The sequence below is a fragment of the Myripristis murdjan genome, chromosome 16 (genome assembly GCF_902150065.1).
Source record: "Myripristis murdjan chromosome 16, fMyrMur1.1, whole genome shotgun sequence".
NCBI classification, from domain to species: domain Eukaryota; kingdom Metazoa; phylum Chordata; class Actinopteri; order Holocentriformes; family Holocentridae; genus Myripristis; species Myripristis murdjan.
Window position 1 is genome coordinate 12,255,061 of NC_043995.1, and position 13,817 is coordinate 12,268,877.

A 13,817-nucleotide genomic window follows, 5' to 3' on the forward strand; every position below is an offset into this window, starting at 1 on the left:
TCCACTTGTTGTGGTGGCGTCATACACCACCCAGCATATAAGGGCTTTCACTGTTAAACAAAGCAATCAACACAAGAGTCACAACACTGTCGACCAAATAAAGCCAGCGCGTTTACCGTTCATCTACCAGCTGTGTTACTTGGGTGTTGCGGCGTATCCAGCATCATCACAGATAATCAATAAGACACATGAAGACAGTGGACAGGGTGCAGTCCACACCTTCATGTGAGGACGGAGGTCTAGACCTTCTGCCGAGCTAAGGGCTGCTAATTGGGACGGTCCACCGAGGATTCCCCCCCCGTCATCAGGGGATCGCCTCACGAAATCAAACAGCTGTTACTGGCTGCTTGTTAAACGTTACACCATCCCCCCTTGCTCTGTTACAGCACCTTTGTTTCTGTGGCGAGCCTCATGTTGGCCTAGCCCCGCTGGCGTCCTGTCAGGGACAAGGTGAAAGGCCAACTCTCACTGTCCGGCCTCAAGTGCCTCCTTTAAATGAGGTGAGTTCACCAAAGTAAAGACGTGAAGACTTTTCTAACACTGGCTAATACTTTGTCAAAGTTTTGTTTAAAGCACATATTATAGCACATTATAACACGAAAAGTGGTGTTAGCACTTTTATAGTTGACATCGCTCATTTGCACATGCACTGATAGATCATTTTCACAGCAGCCATTTTGACAAGAATAACGGGGAAACACAGGCGTTAGTAATAATGATAATGAAAATGGTGTAACAGAGCCCAAGTCCTGGTGCTGGCTCACTGGAAGGCCCTGTTATTCTGAATTAATGTCAGGAACGCTTGTGTTTACCCCTCTATGTCAGTCTATGCCAACTATGCCAATGATGGCAAATTCAATTTGTTGCAGAGGAAATACAGGAAAGTATTTTGGGATTATTTTTCTGAAAACCACAGCAAAAAAAAAAGTCCTTGGTGCTGTGGCAATGGGAAAAAATGTGTTTGCTCTTTTGCCAGTCAGAAGAAATCTGACAGATACATGAATGAGTCAACTCTACAAGTACTGAGGCCACATTTTGTGTTAAAATATGCTCTTTAATCTAACCCTAGCATTAGCTATGATCCCTCTATGCAGAGCATCAGCTTCATGCTCTTGTTTAAATTAGCAAAATGTTGCTGTGTAAATTTGCATTGTCCTGATTCAGATAAAATAATAAATATATAATAATTAATAAACTTTGAGATACTCAATAGTAAAGTACATGGTTGTTCAAAAAATGGCTGTAACCTAAATCGCAAAGCTTTTAAAGTTCATTAAAACTTTAGCTATGCTACTTGAAAAAGACTGTGCCTTGATTGTTAAAATGGTAAAGCTCATTTTCTAATTATATTTTTCTTCAAACAAGGACTTTTAAGTCTTCCCAAAGATATTCATTGTTGATAGTGTATACCACTATATTTATATTTAGGACAGGCTGTATATATTTTCCTACACTTTTATGAAATGTTGACTTCAAGTAAAGTATTTGTGAATAAATAACACTGTCTTTATTCAACAAAGTAATGTTACACTGAAACATCCATTACCTTGCAGCTGTACGCTACAGCAAACCAAGTATGGGGCAGATGGAGCGGACAATGACATCAGGTAGATATTGTTAGGCTCTCACAGTTAAGTCCACTGTCTTCCTCCTTATCTACATATTTCATATGACAGACAGCATCCTGCTGAGCCTCGGTAACCTATTTATCCCTCAGATGTTAAGTAGAGCTGAAAACTGGTGCGCTGCGCTCTGCTGCGTTGAGTTGAGCTGTGTTGGTTGTGTACCCTTCCCTCCCTCAGCCTTCCTCTCTGCTGCGCTCCCTATCACTAATGCAACAGACATTAGCATAGTGTTTGATGTTGAGTTAGGAGACATTTAGACGCTCTCTGTTTAACAACTGTGTCAAGTGTTTGCCGCGTCTATTTACTTCAATAACAACATCAAACAATACACTCACAGGGCCACAATGACGCCCCGGCTGCGGAAGATGACGGGAGAGAGAGATAGACAGAGAGATAAATAGTAAAAGAGAGAAAGAAAGAGAGAGAGAGAGAGAGAGAGAGAGCACCCTTGTCATTTCCACCTTACCTCCCAGCGCTGAAGAAAATGGACTGTGTTGCTGTGAATAACAAGCACGGTGAGGAGGCCGTGGTGGCCACTGCAGGCCTTCATTAGAGCCCAGCCAAGACAGCAAGAGTCCAGCTCAGGTAGCCACACACCCAGCTGAGCAGTTCATTACAGCTACTCTTTTCTTTTCTTTATACTGTATTTCTGTCAAATCACACCCTTACTTCTCTAAATGAAAGGGCCTAAGTGTGTGTATGGTGGCATATGATGTATCAGCCAACCCATAACGCTTAAGTCCTTCTTCTGTTGCATTTTCATTTCGTACATGCAGAACAAAAATATTGTAATACTACCAGCAGACGCAATCAGGTGATTGCAAGACTATTTCACAGACCTCTTGACCACTGAAAAGAGGATAGGCGTTATGTTTCTCAAGCATTTCCTCCTGTGCATGTAGCAATTTATGTTGCAAGCAGGAAAAAAGCGGCACAGCTAAATCTGCATGTGTCAAGCCATGTGAAATTTATTCGTAGAGAATTCTAATAAATAGGTTTGCCCCAAAAAGCTGTACTGGAAACGAGAAGTTAAGAGCAGCATAGCTGTGCGGATGCTATGTAAACGTTTCCACCCCAAGTAGCAAGCATTGTTGCCATAGAAGCCTGATTCAGTGTGTAATTGGTAATGGGTGCATTAGTGAGGGGGAGAGGTGTGAGAGGCGAAGGTGAAATGTCTAATGTTGTGGTGCGCCTTCTTTTCATATGTTAACTGTGCTGTGTGGGTGCACTTGTTTACGGGCTGCTGTTTGGTCAATGAGGTAAAGGAGGTAAAGGTGGAGTTTGCACTCAATTTGAAGTGGGCCGTCCAGCCAGCGGGCTTCCAACCTGCCTGCTATGAAACCTTGGCAACAAGCGGCCACACTACAACAAAAGGTATATGGCCACACACAATTCACTGTATCACAAGCCAAACCCATGTTCACAGTCCACATTTGCAATTCCCACAGATTTTTTTAGAGGCAGCAATAGTCCTTTAGTTTTGTGAGAATAAAACCATGGGATATGGTTAAAACAGTTTATAAAAAGAACTGCTTAATTAGGCCTGAATTCAGTCACACTTTAGACTTTATAGCCCACTCTGATTATTCCCCTGAACTGCAACAGGTGACTGGTTTTATGTATCTCAATTCACAGAGTGACCACAGCAGCAGCTCACTGATGAGAAGTAAGGACACCTCTACTCCCCTTCTCAATCCATCTATCATTCTTAGAGGCGGGGCTAATTTGACTCCACCACCCTCTGCCTTTTAACAAGCTAGACTTAGTCGTTCGTATGTCTCCATGCAAGTAAACAAATCGAAATAAGAAGTCTTCAAAGGTCTATCCTTTTATAAACTGAAATGTCAGGTGTACAATATTTTCAAATTGTGTGAATGGTGGTGTACTCCTCAAGCTGATCCTGGAGATAAGCTTGAAACATTTACCTTGATGCACAAGCAGGCGGGTTGGATTTGTTGCCTGTTTTCCATCCAAATGCTCTGTCCACCTATGAAATTGAAAGCACCCTGTCCATCAGACCAAGCAATTGCCAGAAACAGGGACAGAACTTATGCATGTGTATAAATGCATGTACATATACTGCATAACCATGTATGCATATATATATAAGTGGTAGTGCACGTCCTCATGCATGTGCAGGAGCAGAGGACAATACCGGGCCAGTCCAAATAAGAAACGAGAAAATGATGGATTGCAGCAGAGAGAAGGTAGGCGGTGCAAAATAAATGGCTCTTGAATTTGCATTGATATACTGAGACAGTGTCTGATTCCCTGACAAGGGCAGGAACCATATTATGAGGGAGGGGGCGCTCTAGGAGGAGGCCTGTCAGTGGAGAGAAAAACTGGGGAAATATGGACTCTGTAAATCAGTGATATATTGAGGCACAAGGCCATTAATGCTTTGTAAGTTAAAAGGACTTTATAATAAATTTACAAGCAGTCAATGAAGAGAGACCGAGACCAGGGCAATATGCTTGTGTTTTCTGTATTTGCACTGCTGAGTTGATTAAATTGAATTTCTAATCATACGTTCACACTGTGAGCAACACTATCACCCCGTCACCTAAAGTCCATTAATTTCTTACAGAGCTGAGCGACCAGGAAAACAGCCTCCATTCACTCAGACCCTTTCATTTTATAAACAGCAGTTCCACTTTTTTGATTATTGATTAATGCTACCTAATTAGTGCTTTCTAGCTAGCTATTTTATCTCATCAAAACAATGGAATGTTATGATGACTAATTCCAAAGCAGCTAAAAATAATTGATTTTCCTGTTCAAAACTTGGCAGCTGCAGATTCCCATGGTGTGGCTAGAACAGAGTGAACCATGAACCAAGATACTAAGATTTTTAGTAGAGACATTTGATGCAACGTGGAACAATTGAAATTTAGGAAGAGCCTTGATAAGTGAGTTTCGTCCAGGTTAGAGCCTGAAATAAATATTCATCTAAACTGATTAGAAGAAAGTTGTCCATCTTTGGATTTTTAAAACACACAGTTCAATTAAATGTTCATTCACTTTTGTCTCTGTGTTTTGTTGCTGTATAATGGTAATTGTCTTGATAAAGACTGGATGAATGTCAGCATAATCAATGTAGAGTCCGATTATCTGGGTAAATTTTTGGATCATCTGCATAAAAGTGTGTGTGTGTGTGTGCACGAGTGAGTGAGTACGTGTGTTTGCTTGCATGTCCTCCTTCTCCAGCATAGAAAAGTCCAGGAGGTTCAAGGAGGGAGATAAGAGGACCCAGAGAGAGAGAGAGAGGGGCAAGAGAGAGAGAAAAAGAAGGAGAGAAAGCTTTCTGGAAGGAGGGAGATAAGAGGGAAAAGGTGAACAGCAACACTTGTCACAGTTGATGCTGCTTCAGATTGGGACCTGGAGAATTTAATGGAATCAAGGCAGGATGGGATGGGGTGAAAGCACAGAGGCTATTGGGATGTTCCCAGTGGGATGTAGTGTTACGTTACAGAGCACTGACCTGTGGTTGGAATAAAACGCTCCCTCTGTTTATCCTAGATAGATTCAATATTAAATATAGTTGCAAGCGGCATTGCATGGGCTCCAAGCACTTGGAGTAATAAGGCTGAATTATGAATCCAAGTAATGAAGAATGCAAAAAGAAGAAAAAGGACATCAATGAGAAGAATTTGGAATGGAAACACAAGGGTTCAGTTTTTTTCAGTTTTCATCTTAAGTTATTTGGTCGCTTTAACATCACCTATGGGCCAAATACCACCAAATTTGGCATGTTCCTTCAGAGCACATACATGGACTTCTGAAATTAATTTTATTAAGATAAAATCATGTGTTCATAGTTTAGGGTAATTTTTGTAAATGTGTGGCCCCGCCCACACAGACTTAATTTACTTTTTGTAAATTAAGTCTCGCCCACAGTATTTGAAAAACCTTTGCCTGCCGATTGTAGCAAAACCAGGTCAGTTGTCCCGGGCCCTGGGTCAACAGACGGCCTGAAACGGCCCTCTAGCATTTAGATAATCTACTGGGGGGGGTCTTTGGAGATCATCTTGTCAAGAGCAAGAGCAAGACACATGGCAGCCCTAATAGTATTTGTCTATTATTTGTAATCTGTGCCCAGACCTAATAATAATTGCATCACACAGTACAGCAACTATTAGAGAAATCCCCACAGCCTGCATTACAGCTACAGGATTGTCCAATCAACCCTGTTGAGGATAGAGCAACAGTGTAACTCTACCCTCAAAAGTGGGACTTAATAGCTTCATCTGTACGGTTTGCAAAATTAAATGTCCATTTTAGTTATACTTTGCATCTTTGGGTTGTGTCTAATTACCGCATAGAAATATGATACATCAGTATTATAGAAGTAATGTTTTTTTGTCCCTGCTTCAACAAAGAGCTCACACTGTCATAAATATTGACAGGCTTTACATCGCACTTTCATCTCTTTTTTCTACACATTATTATGCATGCATGCATTTTATCCCTACAATCAATACCTGACAGGGCTGTCAAATACACAGACCTCACAAGATGTTTCAGATGTGTGGCTGGCAGGTGTTTCTCTGTTTAGGCTGTCAAGGACAAATGGTGGGAGGTGGAAGGGTCAGTGGTAAGTGATGAAGAGCAATCTGTAAGGCATCTCTCCTCTATTGAGTTCCATCAGCCGCTGGCTAAATGAGGCTACAGCAGCTCTGGTAAGCAGGGCTGCTGGAAAACGTCAGATGACATTGTTTGTGTCTGTGTGTGTGCACGAGTGGATGCATATGTGTTGTTTTGAGTGTGTGTGTGTGTGTGTGTGTGTGTGTGTGTGTGTGTGTGTGTGTGTCAGCATGCACACTTTCATAAGGCTGCATGTGGGTATATGTGTGAGTATGTGCTCTGAAGCGGTGCCCTCTGATTCTTCACTTCCTGTACAACAATCCGGCGGAGGAGGCAGAGGCCTCTTTTCTTTGATATGAAGAGCCGCCAAAAGGTCCTTGGCTGGAGGTTGATATATGTCAATCAGCTTTTTTCCCCCCTCACACAGCAGCAGCAGCAGCAGTGTCTGCTGTCCTGCCTGTCTCTCTCACCTACAGCGAATCCCTCCCCAGCACTGATAACACTCCAAATAACAGGTGAGCGACTGCTGGCAGAAAGGAGATTGCCTGACCTTATTGTTTGCCTTCGCCTCCTCTTTGTTCTTCACAAATAAAGGGTTTTTTAATAAACTGAAAGGTCCTCTGCCGTGGCCCATAGAGAAAATGAAAGGGGGCAGTGAGGTATGGTACAATGTGGCGGGAAAAAAGAGCAGCTCATCAGAAAATAACAAAGGTGCAAGTTAAAGATAAGGCGGCTGTCAGAGATTAATCCAGGCCTGCTTGATTGTTTTCTTTAATACCAGACCTGCTACAGCAAGCGATAAGTTTGCTGAGTAATTTGGTTTTCTGGGGGACGTGCAGCGAGTGGGTGGCTGGGTGCTCGAAATAATATTCAGGTGTGCTCCATAATTGATTTCTTTTTTCTACCCCTCAGTTCTCAAAGAAAAATGAGATGAAACTCAAAACTGCTTTGACTTGCCTTTCTGTTCCACCCTGCTCTCTTTCTCGCTCTCTTCTTTTCTCCCCTTTCTGCTCTCTTCCCTTCTCTCCTCTCTTTCCCCTTTGGATTAATAAACTGGCTTTGTTGAAGACAATAAAGGAAGGAGAGAGTGTGCTTGAGGAAGCAGTTTTCTCCTCTTGCTCGAGGCTCCATTGTGATGGTTTCTGAAAGAAGAAGAAAAGGAAGAAGGGAGGACAGAGCAGCAGACAGACAGTGCAGTTTCTCAGTGTGAGTCTGTGTGTCACATTCTGATGAGTCTGTGGAAAATTAATGCAAAGAACAATAGATTAGTATCTATTAGTTTGGTAATGAAAAGCGCAGATACAGTCACCCTATGTTAATTTGGTTGCAGAAATGAAATATGTAAATATGGTATGGCAGGAAAATGAGTTGAAAAAATGCTGCCTCTAACTTATCTGAAAGGACTTTTAATTTTCTGCCACAATTATCATTCTTTCCCTCTTTCTATCTCCTCACTTTAGCTGCTAGTAAAGTGTCTCTGAGCACCGCATGCATATTGTATGGGTCAATATTGTTGGGAGCCATATGGACTTTCAGATTAATCAGAAAAGCAGCATAACAGTGGAACAATAGGCATATCAGCTAGGGCCAAACTTCCCCATATTGTATTTTCATTTCAAATCTCAAAGATGAGATGCCTTTGCATTTTTGAAAAGAAGAAGTGCACAAGCTAACTCGCAGTGAAATATTTATTGTTGAATTAATCATTCAACATCGCTCATTCTCCAGGCTGAGTGCGACGTCAGTGCTGCGCCCCTTTACCCCTGTGGATTTGAATAAACAACTTGTTTTTACCCAGAAAGAGAGATAGGAGAAATAGACATCGACGAAAAGGTTTTTATATTTTTCATTATTTTGCCATTTTGATGCCAAAATTGATCCACCTCACAATTCCCTCGTCTCTGCTGCCTCTCTCTGCTTCCTCTCCTCTCCTCTTGCTCTCTCTCTCTCTCCCTCCCTCTCTCTCTCACTCTCTCCTCCTTTGCAGCCACTTCTGAAGAAGATGGCCTGTACTCTAGGGCTGTTTTCCAATTATGGCCCAGCCTTTTCAGGGAAGGTCATTATAATTAGAGATCCATTTAGCTTTTCTGTGAAAAGCAGGAAATAATTTTTTTGTGATTGTGGTCCCTGGAAAAAAAAGCTGTATTGTCAATGTGCTGATCTCAAGTGGCTCTATTATTATGGCTGGGTGGACATGGTGCATGCATTAATGGCTTCAGTTGGGGAGAGATTGGCCTTTTGCACATTACTACTGCATGAATGGAGAAAGACATCTTGGAAATAGCTCTCCAAATCAATACTAGGCCTGGTGTACTGTATGTCTGTGTGTCCTCTGCACTTACTGAATCACCTCAGCAAAGAGGTGATAATGAGCAGAGAGGAAGACTTCACTGGGAGTGGAGTTGCAGTGGGGTACAACCTGCCCGAGAGAATGAATTTATAAAATGTAAACTAAGGGGAATTGATTGTATGGAGGTACTGAGTCCTGTGTTTTAACACGCCTGGGCTGAGTTTCCACTGAATATTAGGCTTGCTAAGGTCAGCTCAGACATAAGATAAAGGTCAGTGATGATGTTACTGCATAGGCATTTATTCAAAACACAAAATTATTGGATCCAGCATGTAAACAAGCATGTCAATGTCAGATAAGTGTATTTGCTATATGTCACTATTTCTGTGTGTGTGCCAAAGTGAGTGTGTGTCCATGGTCAAGGAATTCTAACTTGAGTTGCTTAAATAAGATAATGTAAAAATAAGGGGAGATATAATACATTTCAGTGCACCATACAATACATTTAGTACCATAAACACCACAAAATCTCTTTACAAGTCATGCAGTCTCATTTTCAGAGTTTTTTTTTCTTTCTTTCTTAAAACAAGTGGGAAAAAACTGCCAGTGGGGTAAAATAATCCCACTCATGTCTGTATTTTTTCTGGGAATAAATAAGCCCATTTGATTCAAGAAAATTCTGTAAACAATTGAGTTTACAGTTTATAGTTGAATATCTTTGGTAACGAGTGGAATATCATCCAACGGGCAAATTTTGAGAGTGAGACTTGTTAAGTCATGACATGTTAACATTATTTTTTTTTTCAATGAAAGGATTACTTGGATGAGATACAAATAGAAACAAATTGTTGTGTTGTGAAAATGATCATGTTTCAATCCCCAACCCAACCAATTCACACAATTTTTATTGTGTGTGAAGTTTGAATTTTTTCGCTAAAGTTATCTTAGCTTCATTAAAGTTGTTTACTTAAACCTACCTAAACTTATCCGTCAGCGAACAATTTCTCATGAAAAACACATCAGAATTGCATGTCTGAATCGTGCTATTGTGACAATCCATTTTATGGTGGAGGAATGTAATTTTTTTCATATCCGCATTTCAGTTTGTGCTCATTTCACAAAATTTTATGATTTTATCCTGGCTGATTTATCGACAAAGATACCATTCCAGATCTCCTCTATAGTCCTGCTCAGAAGTGGAGCTGTGCAGCATACAGTCCATACAGCAGTGTACTCTCTCTGCAGCTCCTCTCAGTGTTATAGAAACAGATGGCTGGGGACCAATCCTCCAGTGTGGTGGAAACCAACTAATTGGTTTGAGGTAAATCGATATGGTGCTGGCAGCAAACCCCTCCTTTCCCCTCACAGTCCATCAGTCTCGCTCTGCAATTACCCCATTGATTGGCCAGTGCTAATTGTGGTTCTCATTATTGTAGGTTTCAACCAGCCACCATCCCAGCAGCCGAGCTCAGGGGTAAACAGCGAGGAGAGAGTGGAGCTGCCTGCGGCTTCTCTGTGGATCAGTGGGCTCAGCTCCAGATCCAGATTATGTAATATTTTATTGAACCTCAGGAAGTTCCCATTCCTCTGGCTCTCCTCCACAGGCAGGCCAAAGGTCAGAGGTCAAGCTCAGCAACAGAACAGCAGTGTTGCAGCTAATAGGGACTCAGCATCTTGCTTAAGGGCACCTCAGCAGTGGGGGTGTTTGCTCACAATGAGACCTCAACTAAGGCACAATGTTTAAAAGATGGTCCAAGTACCATGCCATCCTGCCACTTTGGTCACTGTCTTTTCTGTATGTCACTCTCTTCATTATATTATAAAACAGAAATCCAGTAAAATTATTTTTTAAAGAAAAAATTGGACACATCATGTTGGAAACATCATGCAAAATATCTCTATTGGTGATAGAGTGGATGCTGTGCAGCACAGTGCTGGGCCATGGCACGTACATACGTCTCCCTGTTCCTATTTTACCCTCTTTGCCTTCTTTTCTACTCATTTCTACTGCATCCAGTGATGTGATGCACTAGAACTACAGCATCTCTGAGTATCCATGTGGGTGTGACGGGGAGGTGCGATGATCTTGCAGGGAAAAGTAGGAATGCATCCAACAAAAAGATCCATATTAACACATCCATGACTGTATGGAGATTTAAATCATCTCTGTTAAAAATAAATGGAAGAATATGCTGATTGGATGCAATAATTTCACTTGTCTCCAAAGCAAACCAAGATTTATTTTAACCAATGTCATTTTCTTGATCTTGGAGCAGTAGTTTATTTCAAGATATTAACATTTGATTCCGGAAAACCTCTAATAGTAAAATTCAATTGGAGACGCATAATCTTTTCTCACTGCATTTGCATTTCAGCACTAACTATGGCAGTAAATAACTTGGGAAGAAGTACATTTTTCACAGAGGAAGCACACACAATAAATGTGTGATTATAGCAGACAGAATTCTCACCCAGGCTTCCCACATAGTGTGTGCCAGTCTACTTATCTGTTATTAGGCTATTAGGTTAGTTAGGATTTAAGGTGTAAATGTAGCAGCCAGTTGCATGAGAATCCGCCGCCAGAGCCCAACAAGCGAGGCCAGGGGGCAACACACACACACACACACACACACACACACACACACAGATTTACTACAACTATCTATTCACACACAACAAATCCAATCATCATGCTCATGTTTACAGGTAAGCGCACACACATACACACACACACACACACACACACACATACACACACACACACACACACACACACACACACGCTGTGGCCTCCACTCGTCCTGTTCTTTCCCATGAGTCTCTGTTAAAATTGACCTTCTCTGTCTTTCATCACAGGAAAATATCACCCTCAAAGAATAATAAGGCCGCCAGACACATTAATTAGAGAGCGTCTATTTAGATAAACATCTGAAAGGGTGAGAGAGACAGAATGTAAGGGAAGTTATTAATATTTCATACTGAAATCATTTGAGCTTTTAAATCTGCAAAAATGGCACATCTACATTTGGCGAATGCGGTTTCCTTTTTACAAACCTCATATTCATTATATTTGCTCCACTGGAAAAACAAAATGCTTAAATTTGTGGAGAAAATATTTTGTGTGTGAGGTTTGTAAGCTTTCTTTTTTGTGCCATGGTGATTTAATTCTCAGCTGTCCAATTTGATACACATTTGGTGATCTTCATATGTAAATTTGCTATTTGTGGTTTAAAGCTATTATTTGTAGCCCCTTTTGATAATAACTGAAACACACCCTGAAGATTACAAAGAGGATAAATAAAATGCTTTTTTTTTTCAGTTTTTTTCCCCCAAACTTATTCAGCCCCAGTGTCCTTCAGGTTAGGTCTGTGACATGTGATATAGTTAATTGTCCTGATTTGTTGTCTGAGCGTGTGTGTCTGTGTGTGTGTGTGTGTGTGTGTGTGTGTGTGTGTGTGTGTGTGTGTGTGTGTGTGTGTGTGTGTGTGTGTGTCTCCAGCAGAAGTCTCAGGCTCAGACCCACAGATGGTGGGGAAGCGACGGAAATGACTGTTAATTAAGAAAGTGACAGTTCTGGAGACGGACGTAACACACATCGCTCTATTCTTCTGTATCTCAGGTGTGTGTGTGTGTGTGTGTGTGTGTGTGTGTGTGTTTGTATATACTAGTGTGTTAACATGCTTAAATACATGTTATGTGTTGGTGTGTGTGTGTGTGTGTGTGAGTGTGACTACTATCTTTGTATGTGTGTGTGTTGCTGTGCAAACGTGTAGAGGTACATACTTGTTTTTATGCACATGCTTAAATGCATTTATGTGTATGTGACTGTTTGTATGCATATTTGTATGCATTGTACAGTATGCATAGGGTCTGAATGCCATGTGGGTATTTATATGTATGTGCATGAAATGTGTGTGTGGTTTTTATCTATATGTTCATGTGTATGTACATGTGGATTTGTACACGTGTATTTGTCTTTGTCTTTGTTTGTGTGTGTGTGCGTGTGTGTGTGTGACCCTCTGCAAATAGGGTTTGGTGCTACATCTGGTCCCAGTCAGAACAGTTTGCGGCTGCGTCTCAATCACTGCTGCTGATTGGTGTTGTTCTCATGAACCCGCTGCCTGCGCTGAAGGTGGGAGACGTGACAGCTCACTAGCAGCTCTGCTCACACTCTTTCTTCTCACGCTTTCCAAGTCAAGTGCACAAACAGTACACTCGTGTCATTTGCCTTTACTCAGTGTCACAGCTCTGTGGCCAATTTTGGTAACCAATTTACATCCCTCTCGGTAGCTACTGGGTTTAATTCCATCAGGGACACAAAATGGAGCAAGTGATAACAATCTGTAGGGGAACGTTAGTCCTTGTTGCACTATTACACCCCTGTCTCAATTAGTAAAGCTCACAGTGACTTCTGTTACTTCCTTTTATTTCCGTTTGTCTTAATGAAAGTATTGCTGCCTTCAGTTCAAGTTCTGTCGGAAAATACTCTAATTACGAGGTGAGGATGCATGAACAGTGACAAAAGTGGTAACTACGTGTGAGAGAGAGGGAATGTTCTGTGATTTCCGTGCCGCTGAGATGTGATGCCTTGGGGACCAGGAGCATGGAATCTGATCGGAAAGGTCACATATATTCTAATTACATGTATGCAACTATTCTGTATGAATAAATGGCTTTATTTTATGTGTCTATTTTTCATTCTTTGTTCAGTTCAGCTATGTTTTTTTAATCAATCAAGCATCAATGTCATGCCTGATGGTCATTATTTGTTCACCTGCCAATAAGCTACTTTTGTTGCAGGGTCCATTTTATTATTATTTCTTATTAAAAGCATCAAATGTTTGGCTGGTTGCATTTACAATTATCAGACTCAGGAGTTGGTGGATGTGAAGGCACCAAACTCATAACCATCATTCGTTTCAGATACTTTGTGAACGCAGGCCGATGTTTTATTATTGCTGCTCTAATGATGATGGACCTTTTCAAACACCTCAGTCAGCCTCAGTAGCCGTCAGTGTCTAGAGACACAGACAGGTTGTGTGGGTGTTTGTGTGTGTGTGTGTGTGTGTGTGTGGGTGGGTGGGTGTGAGGTGGGTAGTATGATGGTTGCCAAGGCGACAGAAGATCCCATCCCTGTTCTGTTACAGCAGGCAGCAGGAAGACTTCATCAACTCTTGGTGACCCCCCAGAAACACAGGTGCAACATCTCCCTCCCTCCCTCCCTCCCTCCCTCTGTCTCTCTCTCTCTCTCTCTCTCTCTCTCTCTCTCTCTCCCTCTCTCTCTCTCTCTCTCTCTCTGTCACCCAACAGTCAAGACC